This window comes from Pelodiscus sinensis, chromosome 3 (genome assembly GCF_052426305.1).
Source record: "Pelodiscus sinensis isolate ZL-2025 chromosome 3, ASM5242630v1, whole genome shotgun sequence".
Taxonomy (NCBI): Eukaryota; Metazoa; Chordata; order Testudines; family Trionychidae; genus Pelodiscus; species Pelodiscus sinensis.
The window spans coordinates 129,109,210-129,126,170 of NC_143054.1; positions in this window are offsets into that span (position 1 = coordinate 129,109,210).

The following is a 16,961-nucleotide window of genomic DNA, read 5'->3' on the forward strand; positions in this document are numbered from 1 at the left end:
TAACAAGAGGCAAAGCTGTACCTGTGGCCCCGCTGAAAAATTAGTCAGCTGTGTTTCCCTGATGATATTGTCGCTAGTAAGAATGGCACTGCAAAAAGAGACAAGCTAAAGATGTCACAAAGAAAGACAATGGTGGCAGCAAGATGTGTTGAGAAGGCAGAGATGTTTCTATCATAAGAACGGCCATACTGGCTCAGCCCAAAGGTCCATCTAACCCAGTATCTTATCTTCCAACAGTGGCCGATGCCAGATGCCCCAGAGGGAGTGAACAGAACAGGTAATCACCAAGTGATCCCTCTCCTGTCATCCATTTCCAGCTTCTCACAAACAGAGGCTAGAGACCATGTCTACCAAATCTGAGGAAGTGGGTCTGGCCCACAAAAGCTCATCATCTAATAAACCATCTTGTTAGTCTTTAAAGTGCTACATTGTCCTGCATTTTGCTTCAGCTACCCCAGACTAACACGACTACATCTCTATCACAAATCTGAGGTAGTACTGGAATGGGTTCAGCAGTTCAAACCTAGGTAGGATGACTATAGGAGATACTAAATATCACTTAGGAATCCAACATAGAATTGGACTAACAGTTGCTGCCCTAGAAAAACTCAGAGACAGCTGGAGAAATAAAGGTATTTCCATGAAGTGTTAAATAAAATTGTCTCTTGTTTTTAGCATCTTGCTATATGCACTTAAGACATGGATGCTAAGGAAACAGGACCTTAAGAGACTTTGTGCCTTCTAACTGAAATGCTACAGGCAATTGCAGGATGTTAGCTATACTGTACATATGACTAACAAGAAAGTAATTGTCTAGATCAGTGATTCCCAACCTTTTTCCCCATGGAGGAACCCCTAAAATAATTTTTCATATCCCGAGGAACCCCTACCAATGAAAACATTTTCTTGGCCAGAAAAAGTTGAGAGCGGGGAGCGTAATTCAATTACTGCTAAATTATTGTCAAGAAAATTTATTTGTAAAGAATTGTTTTATATCTATATATATATATCTATCAGCTTACATTGTAAGAACACATTTTTTAATTTATTTATTCCATGATTTCTCACAGAACCCTTGACGATGGTCTGAGGAATCTAGATCAGTGCGGAAACACTGATCTAGATTTACAGGAATGATACCTAATATCAAGATAATCAGGCAAAGAAAACTTGAGTTTGTAGGACATGTGGATCCGATGAACAGAGGAAGATTGCCAAAGAAAGTGTTGCATGGATAGATGATGGGGAATGGGGTACCCCCAGCAACTATGTTTCCACTTGAAAGCCAACTTCCTGTGTGTGCTGGCTCCCGCCTCCCCACCCCCGCTTTCTGCCTCTGATATAGTCGTGGTAGGAGGGAGTAAGAGTGGGGGAGTGTGTGTAGTCATTTGGATTAACTGATAAAACTAGGTTTATCTGTTAATTTTTTAAATGACTATATGATAACATCCCTATAAGGGATTGAGGGAATTGCTTAATTATGCTAATACAGCTTTCCTGGCAATTCTAAGTGTAAACAAACCTTTTGTCTAGTGGGGGGAAGGGACCTTTTTTGGGTCGGGGGCTGCTGACCTACAGAAAAATCAGGAGCCGGGGACTGTGGGGGGTGGGGAGAGTGCCATCATGGGCTCCCCAATGCTGGGGGAGGCCCTAAGCCTCAGGGGCCCCATCTGGTCTCCAGGCCTTTGGTTCCCCACCCATGGTCTAGCAGATTGGTAAAAAAATCTTCCTCTGACCCCTTAAGAGCACTACAAGAATTGTTTCAGAAACTAATTCCCTTTCCAAGAGTTCTGAGGGTTCATTACACTAACAACAGTGGGAATCCAAAAAGAGCAACACCATGGGTCTGTAAAGTTGAAATCAGCAAGAAGGCCAAGGGGATTCAAAATGCGACAATGTTGCAGCCACACATATTCTGTGCAGATAATGATACAAGCGTGTCAGAACGAGAAACGTTCTATAACTAGGTACAAATATAAATTCTGTGTGGGAGGAGATGAATCACTGAGCAAACAGCAGGGATGCAGCCAGACTGATGACTTTGGTTGACCTGTATAAATTTCACATGTCACTAGTTGATCAGTACAATATGGAAACGCAAAAAAGAGGGGGGAAAAGTGATACAATGGGATGAACTGTAGATGTGAATTTAAATAGAGTAATTTTAGACAGAATTTAAGGAAACAAAGTATAAGAGATGCAGCGCTCCCTTTTGTATAATATACCATCTACTGGCTTCCTTAAACTGTATGGTACACCAACTTAAACTCTCATTAAACTCTAGAATCTGTACTTGATTCTCATTTACACAACTCCCCAGACAGCATAGTACTGGTTTCCTGAAAAGGAAAAGAAAAGTAAGGATTGGACCTACCGCAGGACTGGGAGGACGGATAGGGCTGGAGAGTAAACGGCAGTGCAGTTGGTGGCGGGAGGGTGGATGGTGCCTCCTGTGTTATCAGGCTCCCATCCGAAGGGCAAGAGGCAGCATGCATGCAGCTGGTTGCAAAAGTGAGCCCCGGACAAGAGTCACCTGATGAAAAGTCCCAGGCCCACTATGGTCCTGATCCTTACTTTTCCTTTCCTCCACCTTCCACGGGCTTCCTACAGTACCATGGTGGACCCCAGGGTTCTGCAGACCACAGGTTGGGAACCACTGGGCTAACAAGATAAAAGCCAACTGGAGAAAAGGCAATTTGTTGTTTTCAACGCCCCCCCCCCCCCCCCCCCCCCCCCCCCCCCCCCAGTCTTCATTACAAGCAGCTAATCTGTGAACATGACAAACTTCTTTGTCTTCACTGGGGTTTTTACTCAGGCTAGTTAACCCTAACTCGAGTTAAAACATGGTGACGTTTGCTTCATCAGTCAAATCAAACACTCAGTATTCCCACTATCAGAAACTTGTCCTCTCACTTAAAACATGTCTACACTACAAAATGAAGTTGACCCAGTTAACATCAGCACACAGCCACTGCAGTAATTACTTTGCTTATACATGTCCACACTTTGCTCCTTGTGTTGAGAGAGCACATCTTCATCAGGAGCACTTGTATTGATTGTACTGTCAGCATGGGATGTCATGGGATGGCTTCTGAAAGCCTGCAACAGTCAGTGTAAACAGCTGCATCAATCTAACTATATCAACATTGATTCTACATGGAGGAGGAGTTAAGTTAGCAGAGAAGAGCAGTTACATTGACAGCAGGGAATTTTAGTGTGGACACATACTTGGGTCAATGTAAGATCCCTTCTTGGGGGCATTTGTCTCTCTCCAGCATGTAGAGTTGTCTACACTCAAACTGTTGCAACTGCACTGTTATAACACTTCAGTATAGATATTCACAACAGCGAGCAGAGGGGTTCTTCGGTTCCTAACCCACCTTCCCCAAAGGTGATAAATAGGTAATGGAAGAATTCTTCCATCAACTGAGTGCTGTTTGCAGTGGGGGTTAGGTCACTAACTGTATTGCTTAGGATCATGGATTTTTTTACACCCAAGAGATGTAGCTGAGTCAACTTAACTTTTTAGTATAGACCTGGCCTAAGTTTTCCTCCTCTACAAGAACAGGCTCTTTATTTAAAGATTGTGTTGATCTAGAAGAGACAGTCTCTGAATGTCCATCATTGCCATAAGTGGCTAACTTTTTTGGAGAGGGGATATTTCCTTGGCTTTTGCACAGATTTCAGTTTCCCCTCTGGACTTGTAGTCCAGTCTGCTTAAGCACTTCAGCCTAGATCTGGAATGATAAATATTAGAAACTTTTGGTTGTAAATTGCAGAGCTGTGCTATGGAGCATTTACTGCAAAACAGCATTTTGTCTTCCACAAAAATGATAATGCCTTTTATATATATTTAGAGAAAAGTGGATGTACTTTCAGTCGGGGGACCAAATATCTACATGAATAAAATAATATTGAGCAGAGTATTATGAATAAATTATCAAACCAATGTAGCTTCTTTTACTATCCAGGAATCTGTAACAAGTTGATTTTGCCTTAAATACATACATTACATTTTGTTAATTTTCCATCACTATGGATAAAATAGTCGGGGTGAACACATTTCTGCCTCTGCAAATTATTCTATTTGCTTTTCTAATGTGTGATTGGTCACCTAAGTAACACAGTATTGTTTCTATTCCCTCACTAGATGACTCTAGCATTTTAAGCTGAAGAATAATGAAGGATCTCTCTCTATATAAACACAAACTTTTCCTGTGGGATGACAGAGTGACATCACGTGTCACTTTGTGTCCTGTAGCCCCTCCCTCCGCTCTCAGCCATGTGTCCTTCTTGTTCCCCCATGGAGCCGCAAGCCTCCCAGCCACCTCCTCCCCTGTGCTTGGGGGGAGCTGGGGGAGCCACAAGCCATGCAGCCTTCCTCCCACCATGCTCGGGGGGGGGGGGGGGCAGCCTAACCCCCTGAAGGCCAGAGGGAGAGAACCAGGCCTGCCACACCATGGCTTCAGCCTGGCCCAACTCCCCAGTGACCTCAGGGACAGAGCTGAACCTGGCGAAACCAGGGTGGTGGTGGGGGGAAGGGTCTAAGGCTGGTCTGGCTTCGCCTCCTCCCTAGCAGCCAGGGGGAAGAGAGCCAGGGCTGCTGAGGCTGGGGGGCAGAGTCAGGGCTGGCGTGGCGGGGCGGGGGGGGGGGAAGGAGAAGGGGCCTGGGCTGGTGCAGCCACAGCCCTCCCCTCCCCGGTGGCTGGGAGGGGAGCCAGGGTTGCCTACCTCCCATGAGAGGAGGGTTGGTGAGCCTAGCGAGCATGGGGCTCAGCCCCCTAGTATAAATAAGTAAATAAATAAGACACTGCATTGAATTTCTGGGTGAATAATCTTCAGTTCTGAAACACATGAAATATCCAGGTTTTGTGAACATTTTCACGATTAGAAGGACAATCATTGAAACACTTGTAAATAGGAAATCGTTTATCTCTATACACACAACATTTATTCACCAAAATATTAAACATCAGTAACACTTCATCATACTTGACTTTTATCTCTTCAAAGTGGTGTGAAGTGATGGTGTGAGTTAAACAGCAGGGGCTCGTCTACATTGGCCCCTTTTCCGGAAGGGGCATGTTAATTTCAGAGATCGTAATAGGGAAATCCGCGGGGGATTTAAATATCCCCCGCGGCATTTAAATAAAAATCTCCGCCGCTTTTTTCCGGCTTTTAGAAAAGCCGGAAAAGAGCGTCTAGACTGGCCCCGATCCTCCGGAAAAAGTGCCCTTTTCCGGAGGGTCTTATTCCTACTTCAAAGCCGGAAAAAAGCGGCGGACATTTTTATTTAAATGCCGCGGGGGATATTTAAATCCCCGCGGATTTCCCTACGACGACTCGTGAAATTTACATGCCCCTTCCGGAAGAGGGGCCAGTGTAGACGTAGCCCAGATGTCAGCTGGTGAGAAAATAGGTGTAACTCAAGTTTACTTATATCCAGAAGGAAGACTTCAGCAGTGTTGTATAGCCTTTTCTCTACCACAGAGCAGCCAGAATGCTCTCCTGAAATAAACCCGCAGCACAGAGGGCCTTGCCCTGAGCCTGCTTGGTGCCTTCCTCCGATGTAGGAAGTATTGAAGTAACACTGGTAAGGTGTGATGTTATTGGATTCTGAGATGAACATACAAAATATAGTTGCAACCACGGTTACATGTTTTCATCAAATCTTGTGCAGAGTGGGCCAAATGAGGTGTCAATAGAAAGCTGATGATTCACCGGTTCTATTTATACTGCTTGTATAAATGTATCAGTTTTGTATTTGAAGTTGAGTGTTGACTATGTACTTGTATTTCAAACGTTTGCTTCGGGGAAATATCAACAGGATTCACCCACCTATTGTGAAAGGGTTGCTAGTCAAGAATACTTGACTGACAGTGGACCTGACGTGGTGCCAGTACACATCCGAGAAACTTTGCAGTGAACATTCAGACCAGCATGTAAGCGATGGCTGCTTACCTAACAAGGACTGAGTCATGAATGGACTGGTGACTTGTTCATGTGACAAACTCCATCTGGGGTTTACCTCCATACAAGGAGAACAATGGAATTCCCTCCACATGGACAAGAGTATAAAGAGGGCGCTGGAAGTTTCTCTGTCCTCATCTTCATTCTGGTCATCAGTCATGTCTTAATTCCTGTCTTCACTCCAGCTCATCACTTTAGGAGCATCTTTGCTATGAACTGAGTCAGGGAGGACTCATGACCCATCCTAACAAAGAATGTATTCCAGAGATTTGTAAAACAGATTATTCCATCTCTGCTACAAGCCTGCACTAGGGACTTTGTAGTTGGTATATGTAATTTGTTTCCTTTAACAGTTTTACTTCATTCTTTTCTTTCTTTCATTAATAAATCTTTGGATTCTGAAGGATTTGCATATCATGTTGTTTTGGGTAAGATCTAAGGTATAAATGGACCTGGGAATGTGGCTGGTCCTTTGGAATCAGAAGAACACATTCAGATTTAATGAGATTGGTTTTCATAATTTCTCATCTGTGTAAAGTGTGATACTGGTTGTGTCACAGGAGATGCTGTCACAGAAGATGGCTTATGTGACTTCTTGCTGGCCAGTGTGATCAATGGAAGTGCCCACTGAGACTGGTTTGGTGTGCCTTATAGAGGAGTAAGTAACCCAGTAAGTATTGTAAGTAACTTACAGGTTTCATTGTCTTTAAGCAATTTGTCCTGATTTGACCTCTCTGTAGCATGCCCAGAAACCTGTTATATTACATAAGAAAACAACAGAAGGCAGCATGATTGGGGCATCCGTCTGCTGGGACTAGTCTCTTGCCGTCACAATGTTTATGGGGGCCTATGTAGCTAGTATAAATCTTGAGAGGTTTCTCAGGCCTGGTCTAACCTGCACCAGCAAGCCAATTCCATGTCCCACTGCCCCAACTGTGTGAGGGTAATAGAGACATTTCACCATTCACCCCTTACACCTCAGCAGTCCTAAGATAAGAGAAAGACTTTGCCTTCACCCTTGGTCCCCCTACAAGTTTCTGCACCAGCCCAAGGGGAATTTGGATCAAAGGGAGAAGAATGATGCAAAGAAAGCTGGAGCATGTGAGAAAAAAAGCAAGCCAGTCCTATTTATCAATTGGTAGTGCTTCACCTGCTGAAGCTGCAAGGTGCACAGGGTTGGTGTGTCTCCAGATACAAACAGCATGTTCATGCAAAGCAGAAACCATATCACCATCCATTTATCTTTTGGAAGGGTTGCTTCGTCCAGATTAACATCACTGGTGTGGTCTGTAACCCTGTTACAGACTCTGAATATGCAATATAAGATAGAACACTATGCATGTAAAGCACTCTTTTCTGCAGTTCCTGCAATAGTCTTTAGTCTGAACCTTTCTGAAAGCATTACATAAACTCCCTTAATGCTTATTTTATTATGTTTCCTTTGGTTAGCTATTAATTTAACACTTTAATGCGGCTTTACTAAAAGAAAATAATGTTAGCTTGAGGCAGGAGAGAAGGGAGCTGCATTTCTGGTTTTACATAACTAACTCAGTAAGAGCCTCATCCTTGTATTAGTTGCATTAAATAATTCAGTTGAACGGCTGATGCCATTTCGGTGCTAGTTTTGTTATATACGAAAGACAATTCATCCTTTTAATACTGCAGACAAGCACTCAGCAAACAGCATTGCAGTTTTGTAGAAGAACACACACTTACAAATCCACACACTTGCTTCCCAAAAATCTCCGTCAGCCAAATCCTCCCATTTTCTGCATAGGAGACAGATTCTGCTCTGTTTCACCACTGTAAATCTATAGGTTTCAACAGAGTTGCTATGGATCTCCAGTGATATGAATTTATTAGTCTTCTGTAGCCTCTGACCTATCTCATACCTTCCTAACCCTTCTGCACTTCTTCTCTGCAAACAACTCAAGCCCTTCTCCCACCTACTTAACCTTTATGAGAAATTGCTAAACAAATGCCTGATAATCCAGCTGCAGAACACTCCAGCAACCCTGATTCCCAGCCAAATGCTCCAGCCACCTTCTATCAGCCTAATCATCCAGCAACTTCCACCCCCCTCCTCAACTTCCCAGTTTCTAGACATCCTGTCCAAATTGAAATTAGATATTCTAAGGGATAAAACAGCTTTAAGACTCTGCGTCCCACCTGGTTTCCTTATGGTACTGGATTTCAAAAGTCAGATGGATGTTGCCACAGCGTTATATGGACATCTTCTGGGTATCCCTCTATAGTATTGGACACAGACCCATTTACACTGATGCTGCATCTGCACAACTTGCTGCAGTGATGCTTCAGATTTTCTAGTATGCTATTAGAAGAGATCACAGTTGGAGTGCTGGGAAGTACTGGCTCATTTTCAGCTTAGTACAGGCAGTATTATCCTGCAGAGTGGTTCGTTTGAAAAAAAAAAAAAAAAGTTTGTGCTGCTCTGACTGCAGCACTACTGAAAAGAAAAGAAAATCCCTCAATCATCTGTTATCTATATGGTGCAACAGTATGAGTAAACAACGCAGATAGCTAGAAAGATTGCACGGTATGGTGCAAGAGACTAATAGCTTCCTAATGTGCAATATAATGAAGCAAGTCTGGTAAACTGTTGTACATATGCAGATGAAAGGAGGGAACCAACTACAACAGTTTAAACTTCGCAGGGCAAAAATAATCAGCACTGAGGGTTTCATTATGAACTAAGTACTCTGGTCAGATTTTCCAAAAGCCTCAATAAGTAAATCTGGGCTGAGTTTCAAGCAAACAAGGACTCCGTCCTGCCCCCCCTCTTTTTTTTAAATGCAAAACCAGGTACACAGTGCCACTTACATGCGGATAGTGACAAAAAAATTAGTTGATCAAAACTGCAGCAGCAATTTTGCACGTACAATTTTGAATCTCAATCATTTTAACATTTTCTTTGTAATTTGTAATTTCATAGATCAACTCCAGAAGAACAATAAAGTTATATTTTTTATAAACATTGCCCTTAAACATTTGTATTTAAACTGCATTGCAGCTATCACTCGATACAATTCACCACATTCACAAGCTGGTTGAGTCTCTATTTCTTTCACACTATGTCACATAGAGTCTGGGCAGCCCGTCCATTTAGGCGAACTAGGCGGTTGCCTAGGGCGCCAAATGGTGCAGTATCATTGAGGGGTTTGGAGGTGGGGGCGCTGATTGCATGGTTTCTCTAAGGCACCAGTTGCAGCTAGTCCAGGGCCACCCCTGCACAGAGTATGACCTATTACTTATTGTGTGAGGATTACTGCGGTTCCATCTGGCATTAACTTCAGACAGCTATCCCAGTTCATTGTCAGATAATAGTAGGAGCTGAGATCTCAATTATTAATTAAAATGATGAGTCATTTGGTGTTTAGTCAATTTGTTTTAGAATTCCTAAGTTGGTACTGTACTATTTTTCATCATCCAATGTATTTCATTACAGGGGGAACAAAATAGTTCTCAAATAGTTAACCTTTACCGTGCACATAATTTAATCTGTCTCTCTCCAGATTTATGTAATTTGGAAAAGATTGCATTAGCCATTGCAAATGTGGGCATGCAGAATCACATAATCAAAATCATATTGTTCAGAAAGAAAAGAGTTCACCCTTTTCCAGAGTTTTCAGAAAGCTGCAGCTTTATGCATTTTGCTTGGTCATTTTATGTCCTTGTCCCTGACCCTGCCTCTGATATATAGATCCTGCAAGCGATTCTGGGACGCAGAAGTTTTAGTCTTTTATTCTGTGTCAGAACTGCACTAACTCATCCCGCTTGGACTGAAACCATCATCAAATGTTGCCTCTAATGCTTCTGAGATCAGGAACTGCCGCCTCCATATTCCCAGCACTGGTTTAGGCAGTGATAAAAATGGCACACTCTGAATTGTTACAAGCTAAAATAAGCAAACTTTTTTTTTCACTCTTCAAAAGACTGATGTAGAAGAGTACAAGACACTAGCCAATAATAAATGGTAGATTGACACTAATCTATCATCAACACAAGTCAATATCTCATCACCCTTTAAATGATTCTAATCTATATCCTGACAGACTGATGCTGTTCCGTATCAAAATTTTAGAGCATAACAATAATTTCTCTCCAGAGAGCTCAATTTCTTTTGTGTCAATTTAATACTCTCCATAAAAGATGTGAACACAGACTGTCGCTCCCAAATCTGACAAAGGCCAAGTTTGCAGTGAAAGCAGTACACTCAGTCCTCTGCCTCATTGCACACTTGAACAACCTCCCTCTGGACATTGCTTGGCATTTTTTCATAACCTGGGATATAATAAGAAAAATATAATGCAGTTGAGTCACAATTGAAAGTTGGAATTTCAGTGTGTTAGCCAAAGCGAATACTCATGGTCAAGGCAGGAGTGCATTTCTAAAAGAGGAAGCTAACGAACGTCTCTTTCCCAACCCTCTCCTGTCCTGAAATCCAAAGGAAGCCCTGGGGTATTGGTTCTAAATACTGAAATACTTTCCAGTGAAGAAATTAAATTTCACTTTTCCATTTTGTGTGTGTGTGTGGTTGCTAATGGGAAGAAGGATTGTCTTTTAGTTGTGGTCCCAGACTAGAAGTGAGGAGAGCTACATTTGACTGTGGGTTCTGTCAACAACTTCCTGTCTGACCTCGGCTGCTGTTTGTTCCTCTGTAAAATGTAAATAATACTCTTTACCTACGTCACAAAATGTAGTGAGATTTGAGATTTCACTTATATGGTGAAATGCTTTAAGATCCTAATTCGTAGCTTCAAGTCCTTTCTGTGGCTTTCCCCATGGTATTCTGCTAGACATTTCACAACAATACCATGTTGGTCAGGAAAGAAATGCATACAGCGCAAAACCAAGAGTCAGACATATAATACATTAGCAACAGTAAAGAAAGTGAAAGCCTGAGTTTCTATTGCTCTGGAGCAGAAGTTCAAGAAAAATCAATCTATGAAAATATTATCCCTGAAGTTCTACTTCCAAGACGAGTTTTGACATATGTTGTGTGTACAGGGTCAAGTTCTGGCTACTGTTAGGAAAGTGGCACAAATAAGGACTTGCTCCAGAGCCCCTTGAAATCTATTGGAGTCTTTGAAATGTGATGTAGTGTAATAGAAATCTGTGTGTGTGCATGGCAGGCTGGTGTCAGAAAGCCCTAGGAACCCTGACTTGGTCTGTACAGACACACATGCACATACAAACTGTGCCAAAATTCCTCCTGGACTCAACTTCTTATGCAGGCATGGAACACTTGGAGAAGGCATAAATGAGGTAGCTAACTTTGCCATATACTCTTGCTACTGTTTTGGGGAATGTATATATGTGCACTGCTGTCCAACAGTTAGTTCTTAGACTTGTAAAGGAATGTATGTTCCAATACAAGATTTTTCCCTTGCTGTTAACCCATATCAAATGTCCAGTTACAGATTCAGTGAAATAATGCTTGTTAACAAATATCATTTCCATACAAGTTACAGCTATGCTTCGTTGTGCAAGTTTTCAGTGATGCTTATAATATGAAGATATACCTATTTCTTAGAACTGGAAAGGACCTTGAGAGATCATCAAGTCCAGTTCCTTGTCCTTACCGCAGGACCAAGTATCATCCCTGACAGATTTACCCCAGATCTCTAAATAGCCCCAACAAGGATTGAGCTCACAACTCTGGGTTTAGCAGGCCAATGCTCAAACCACTGAACTATCCCCCACCACTTACATGAAACTGCCCTACTATCATTTCAAAAGAAGGATCCTACATGTGTTTTAATTCTTTTTTTCCCTATAATGTTTATGTACTGTGAGCTAAGTTATGCGCTTTCATGTATTCTCACAAAAGACAGAAGCCAATGAAATTATGCTGGACAAGACCAGAATTTGAATATCCAGGTCGAGTTAGATGTAGAAGAACTCCAGCTAAAAGAACTTAGCATAGATGCCACAAACATAGTGCTGATCTTGCAATGAACTCCGAGGAGGCAGATCCTGTTGTAGTTAGTGAGACTCCATGCAGGCCCATGTGTGAGAAGCTCAATCTATGATCAGGGCCATAGAGAGCAATTGCACTTCACAGATATATGAAGGTCAGAAGCATTTGAAAGATATCTTATCAATCAATGGCTGTTCTGCAAGTTACATGGTAATGCCATGTATTTTTTTGCTTGTGTGACTTTTGCTAGCAGTTTCTCTATTATTATTTACATTGTGGCCTTTAAGTCCAACCAGTTCAGGGCCCTGTTGTGCTAAGTGCTGTGCAAATATGAGTCCCTGCCCCAAAACAGCTTACAAATCTAATGTCAGGGGAAAACATTATACTGTGCTCCTATTTTGCCAGTAGCATGAATTATGACTGAGCTCACATGTGACAATTCATCATTCTATGAGAAATTTCATCATAAGCTGCAATATAGCAAATGAGCAAAGCAGTCCAAACTAGGCCAAAGAAGCAAGAATAACAGGCCACTTGAAGAAGCAGTGCTAGCCAGGAGGGTGGCAAGCTAGGAAGCAAATTCAGGCAGCCTAAAGCAGTTGGAAACTTCTGAGCAGGCTGGCTGTGGCAGGAAATTAATTTAAAAAAAAAAGCAGTGAATGAATCACTTGATGCTCTGATTAAGAGGCATGAGACTCTGTATCATGTGATGGTTAAAGCTGCATGCTCTGGCCTTGAAGATATTATTTGGTACACAAGCAATATGAATGGACAGATGGTATTCATAAACCAGATTACAATTTCAAGTAGAAACAGGTCAAACCAAGTCAGTTACAAACAGTGTTCAAAAATTTAAAGATAGAAATTGTTTTATAATTTTGTAAATACTTTATATTTAAACTAACATGCATGTTTGCAGCTCTTTAACAGTTACATCTTTTTGTGTGAAAGAGTAACAATTGGTGTCTGTTTCCACTTCTTATTAGTCACATATATTTGTGAATTTCCAGCATGAAAAACTCCACCAGTGGATATAAAAATACCAATTAACAGTGTGGGCCAAAATAATATTTATAGAGCACTCCCATGACCTATAGTCACTGAGTAATCAACATAATGCAGTATATAAAATGGGACAAATATTGCAAACAAAACAGTTCACTAATAGCACAGGGAATGGGACCAGAGAAATGCCCTTCTCTCTGACTGACCTAGACTTATCACCCCACAGCAAATAAAACCAGTCCCTGGAAGGATGACTGCTACTTTGAGTAAAATGGATTAAAATGCATTGTATGAACAGACCAGGGGGCGGCTTACCTATCCAGGAGGAATAGAAATCATTAATCTCTGTGGTTATGTATGAAAGGCCCAACATTGTCCCAATGGAACCTGTTTTGAAGTGTCAATTCAAGGGGTTGGCTCTGGCCCACACAGCTCATTCAATCTCCACAGCTGTCACAGTCAGGAAGGAACCTATCCTAGCCACAGGGATGTTGAAACAGGCCCGGATGTCTGACAACTGAGCAGCCAATCAAGGTTGCTACAGGAAACAGCACAGCTCTCTCCCATTCAGAAGCTAAGAGGAGTTTTTAGGTAGGGGTTGGAAATCGGAAGAGGGAGCACCTGACAGTCTCATAGGCAGGAAACAAAGAGAAGGGAACTCACAGGGCTCAGCAGCTCAGGATGGTGCCACTCCCTCCTCCCCACTGTGAAAAGTGAGTCAGCCCCTCTCTGCAACTCCTTCCTCCATCTGTACAGCACCAGACCTGGAAAGAGGAAAAAGTGGGAAATAAACTCCTGGAACTGCTTTCCCCCTCCCTCACCTATCCCTAAGGCCTGGGAAGGGAAATAAGAGGACTGTAACTGTCCCATCAAGTCTGGAAGATGGAGCTGATGAACAACAAACTGCAGGAGGAGTGGAAGTGCACTGCAGTGCAAGAGGCAGGTGTGGGGAGTGGGGATACACACCGTTAATTATAATTTGGAGGAGAAGCTAGAAGCTCTGTGTCAAACAGCATTTTATACAAATCTTTGTAATTAGATCACAGCTGGGTCTCCCGCAGCAGGAGCAAAAAAAAAAAAAAAAAAAAAAGAAAGACAACCAATCAGCCCTTACTGCACAGGGGAACTGTCACATACACTGAGGCTATGTCTACATTGGCATGATCTTGCGCAAACACTCTTTAACGCAAGAGTTCTTGCGTTAAAGTATTTGCGCAAGAGAGCGTCTACACTGGCGTATGCCTTTGCACAAGAGCATCGGTGCCAGTGTAGACGTTCTCTGGCGCAAGAAAGCTCTGATGGCCATTTTAGCCATCGGGCTTTTTTGAGCAAGAAATTCGTGTTGCCTGTCTACACTGGCCTCTTGCGCAAGAACAGTTGCGCAAAAGGGCTTATTCCTGAGCGGGAGCATCATAGTTCTTGCACAAGAAGCCCTGATTTCACACATTAGTACGTCTGTGTTCTTGCGCAAGAACTCCCCGCCAATGTAGACAGGCAGCATGTTTTTGCGCAAAAGGGGCCGCTTTGGCGCAAGATCGTGCCAATATAGACACAGCCTGAAGGTGGGTATGGGGAGTTTAAAAAACAAACAATATACCACAATAATTCCACAAAATAATATTTGGTCAAAATACTAAGGTATTTGAAAAGAAATCTCATGGTTTTTGAACTTTGGGGGCTGGGAGTACTGAGACCAGTGCATGCACAAGTTCCACCCTCCAGCCAGCTTAGTGCCATTCTTCATGAAATCCCAGCAGCAGAGTTTGACAACTTTGACCCAGTCATACTCCCATTGAAGCAAGTTGCAAAATTCCCATTGACTTCAGTATTACTGGTATCTTTTTTGTATTCCAGTAGCATGTAGAAGCCTCAGTGCAGACTGGGACCCTACTGTGCTAGGCACTGTAACAAACAGTCCCTCCCTGCTGCAGAGAGCTTAAATTCTAAATAGACAAGACAAAATGTAGGAGAATGGGGTAGAACATACACAAAATAAATATTAAGTGCATTACATAGGGTAAGAGCAGGAGGATGAAAGATAGGAGGGGACCAATAAAAAGACAATGCAAAGAAGAAGTGGCGCTGAGAAGAGGGAGGGATGGATGCAGGACAAGTGGAGTGAAAATGAAGGGACATGGGCAGGGCTAGCCTGACCATATTGGCGAACTAGGCAGTCGCCTAGAGCTCTAGGCTTAAGGGGCACCAATTAGATGGAAGTGAATTTTTTTCTCTTTGAGAGACAAATATATATATATATATATATATATATATATATATATATATATATATATTGTCTCTCAAACAAAAGTATCAAATACTTGTAAAATAGTGTATCGTTCTCATGTCAGAGGTTGAAATATACTAATTATTGCACATTGTGGAGCATGGCTGTGTATGCAAATACAGTTAAAATGTGCCACAACACAGCTTCAAAAGAATGCTGCCTAGGTTTGTTATCTGAGGTGGGGTCTGGTAGTTCAGTCATTCAGTAGCTCAGCGTTGGCGATTCATATAGTTGAGTCAGTGTTTCTTGCTGCTTAGTGAAGGCTAGTCAGCGACCTGCAACAACTGTTCTGCCATGTTAAGAGGCGTGATCCTGAAGATGCTGTACCCACTAAGAATCTGTGTTGTGTTAAACCTAAAAAAATTGGTAAGTGGTTAACAAGTTGTAAAAGGAGAATCACAGGTACAGATTGTAAGAATAAGATTGTGTATTTATTGTAGACTATTATTCTTACATGAATTTTATGGTCACTTCCGAATCACTTCATGCTCCTTCATGATTGGATCAAACAAAGCTAGATACTTGATATAATTTAAGAAGTTTCCATTATTTGCACTGCATAATTTTTCAGTTTTCCTGTGGAATGCCAGGTTTTGCCCACTAAAGAAACCAGGAACTCCAATATTTGGCTCCAGCATTTTAGTATTTTTAATTAGAGAAAACATTTTATTTTTACATTGTTCATTTTGAATGCCAAGTAAATAAAGGTCAAATTTCATTCTAGACTTCTCATTTTTCTCTATATTGAACGGGGGACACTAAAGCCAGTTCACCTATGGCACCAAAAACTCTTGGGCCAGCCCTGAACATGCAAGTGTTTGAGAGAACAGCTAAATAATACAGGAGAGAGATACATGTAAAATCATTCCTGTCACTGCCAGTTCTTGCTTTTCTTAACTTGCTGCATCAGCAATCTTCCTTTCTGTTGCCAGAGAAAGCCCTCTTGGCTACAGTGAAGATACTGATCAGCAGGACCTTGAAAAGACACTGCAACATATCACTACCAGACCAGTTTACTTGCCAGAAGATGCAGAGTAAAACAAACATCTTGCTTGCAACAACTTCAACATCTCTTTGTAGCTTGGATGCCAGGTCAGAGATGGTAAACTAATTCTGTGGTGACATTTTTATTCAAGGTCTGACACATCTCATCACCACCCACTCAGAATGTTACTTTCGTCCCTTCATTCTCTCCTTCCTCCACTATGAATAGATGCCTTGTGAACAGTGTCAGACAGAGGACTTCAGTCTCCAGCAGTGTCAGTTTAACCACAGACCTGGTAAAGCCTCTGCTTGTGCTACACAAGGTGGCTGAATTCTCAAATGCGGGGATCTCACAAATCTGTCACCAGGCCCATTGATGGGGGAAGGGGCAGACAGGCTGGCAATGGGGATAGTTGATCTGGGGCCTGGTGATTCAAAGGCGCCAGGGCACCTGGCCAGTGCAGCAGCAGTAGTGGCCAGAGACCCGGGCCCTTTAAATCGCTGGTGGAATGCCGTGCTGCTCTGAGGCCTAAGGAGGGGGCCAAGCCGTATGCCGGATGGTATGGAGGGCTGGTTGCCCTCAGCCCCGCTCTTCCTACCTGAGATCCTACCCCTTCCAGGAAGGCAGAGCCGCCCCTCTTCCCTCCACCTTGCCCAGAGACCCACAGAGGCTGTTGGCTCCCCTGTCTGTCACCAGCAACTGGCAGGCAGTCACAACTGCTGAAAGTCTCAGAAGAGAGAACAAGAAACGTGGACATGGAGGAGGAGAGTTCAGTG